The following is a 2,500-nucleotide window of genomic DNA, read 5'->3' as shown; positions in this document are numbered from 1 at the left end:
GGAGCCTTCGGAACCGCGACCGCCCGGTGCGGCGGGGGGGGGGGGGCGCGCGGCCAGCGGCGAAAACTCTTCAGCGCCCCTCTCCCTGCAAAGCTCGGGCCGGCTCCCGTTTCGGCTCGGAGCCGGCCCGCGACCGGCCGCGGCACCGGGGCGACGCCGCGAGCGAGGCCGACCTCCCGGAACCGAAGGTCGGCCTCGCGAGGGACGTTTCCCGGCTTCGGGTTTCCGGCGGTAGACCAGGCCTCCCCGCCGGGCTTTCCCGAGAGACCGGCCCGCTCGCTTTCGGGCCAAGGCGACCCCGCGAAGCGGCGGCCTGCTCTGCCGGCAGCCCCGGAGAGCCGGCGCCGCGGACGGTCCCCCTCCGCTGTCAACCTCCCGGCCGTCCCCTTTTCGCGGCCAAGCCGTCCCGCCGCCCGGCCGCGAGACCGGGGCGACGCCGCGGGCGAGGCCGACCTCCCGGAACCGACGGTCGGCCTCGCGGGGGCCGTTTCCCCCCTTCGGGTTTCCGGCGGTAGACCAGGCCTCCCCGCCGGGCTTTTCCCCAGAGACGGGCCCGCTCGCTTTCGGGCCAAGGGGACCCCGCGAAGCGGCGGCCTGCTCTGCCGGCAGCCCCGGAGAGCCGGCGCCGCGGACGGTCCCCCCGCCGCTGTCAACCTCCCGGCCGTCCCCTTTTCGCGGCCAAGCCGTCCCGCCGTCCGGCCGCGAGACCGGGGCGACGCCGCGGGCGAGGCCGACCTCCCGGAACCGACGGTCGGCCTCGCGGGGGCCGTTTCCCCCCTTCCGGTTGCCGTCGGTAGACCAGGGGAGAAACGTCCCTGGCGACAGGTGTAAGAAAAACAAATATTAAAGGTACCCTTGACCGGAAGTTATATTCTTGCTTTTGAAAACAAAGAAGGAGACAAAAAACTTAACCGTCATCCTCCCTCTTATTTTCCCCTCTTTCTCGACGTACCTTCCGAACTTCTTCCGCTCCATCTTAAGACCTTCGAAATCATAGCCTCTCAATTGGTCCGTTTCGCTCCACGCCATGGCTTTTATGATCCGATCCCATTTCTCTGGTATTTCTTCTCGCTTCCACGACTGCGCGTACGATGTCCTAGCAGCCGAGAGCCAGTGCCGGATCAAAGCTCTATCTTCTTTTGGAGATTTTTTCCATAACCCCAACAGAAAAGCCCCTGCAACTTTGTTAAACGCATATCCCGAGATAGTAGACATCTCTCGCTGAATCAACCGCCGAAATATTTCAGCTCTTTGACAAGTCCACCACATGCGGTAGAAAGAGCCTTCGTGGGTTTTTTTTTTTTTTTTTTTTTTTTTTGCGTTCCCAACACCTCTCAGGCATCTGGTTATTCATCGTTGCTAGGTTTTGTTTTTGTTTTTTTCTCTCTCGGGAGTCTTTCTTTGTATAAGCAGTTTTATTAGTAACATATGGTAGCGGAACTATATCTACAACTTATAAAAGCTGAAAGTAAAAGAAAGATCTTTCTACCCCACATCTTACTTTCCCCCCACCCCTCCCTCCGTTACTTGACCCCCGCCAGTGTTATTGTCTTAAAAAAAAGCAAATATTAAAGGTACCCTTAACTGCTAAGAAAAATAAATAAATAAAAAGCACCCGAAAGTTATATTCTTATTTTAAAAATCTTCATCATCCTCAAAGATTGTCCAATGTCCTTTTATTTTCCACTCTTTTTCTACCTATCTTCTGCATTTCCTCCACTCCAACTTAAAAAGTTCCAAATCATAGCCTCTTAGTTTGCTCGTTAATTTGTCCATTTCACTCCATGACATGACTTTTGTAATCCGAGCCCATTTCTCTGGTATTTTTTCTTGCTTCCACAGCTGCGCATACAATGTCCTAGCAGCTGAGAGCAAGTACCATATTAAAGTCCTATCTTCTTTTGGAAATTTTTCCATTTGTCATCCCAGCAGAAAAGCCTCTGCCGCTTTCTTGAATTCATATCCCAAAATCTTAGAAATCTCTTGCTGAATCATCTGCCGAAACATTTTTAGCCCTTTCACAAGTCCACCGCATATGGTAGAAAGAGCCTTCATGCTTTTTACATTCCCAACACCTATCTGGCATCGTGTTGTCCATCTTTGCTAAAAAAAAATTTTTTTGGAGTCATATACCGTCTATACATCATCTTAAAGCAGTTTTCTTTAATACTGTGACATGTTGCGAGTTTCACAGAATTCTTCCACAGATATTCCCCAAGATTCCATCTTTATTTCTTTGTTCACATTAATTGCCCATTTTATCATTTGAGATGTCACGACTTCATCTGCTGTAGACCATTGCAAAAGTTAATTTGTATACTTTTGAAATTAATTTCTCATTATCTCCGAGCAGAACTCTTTCCATTTCTGTTCGCTCTTTCCTTATTCCTTCAGTTTCAATATCGTTCTCCACCAAAATTTTTATCTGTTGCATTTGAAACCAATCGTATGTGTAACTCAGTTCTTCTGCAGTTTTCAGTTCTATGTTCCCACTTCCCCC

Source organism: Heteronotia binoei, unplaced genomic scaffold, assembly GCF_032191835.1.
Source record: "Heteronotia binoei isolate CCM8104 ecotype False Entrance Well unplaced genomic scaffold, APGP_CSIRO_Hbin_v1 ptg000536l, whole genome shotgun sequence".
NCBI classification, from domain to species: Eukaryota; Metazoa; Chordata; class Lepidosauria; order Squamata; family Gekkonidae; genus Heteronotia; species Heteronotia binoei.
The sequence above is the reverse complement of the archived record's forward strand: the minus strand, read 5'-3'. Positions refer to the sequence as shown.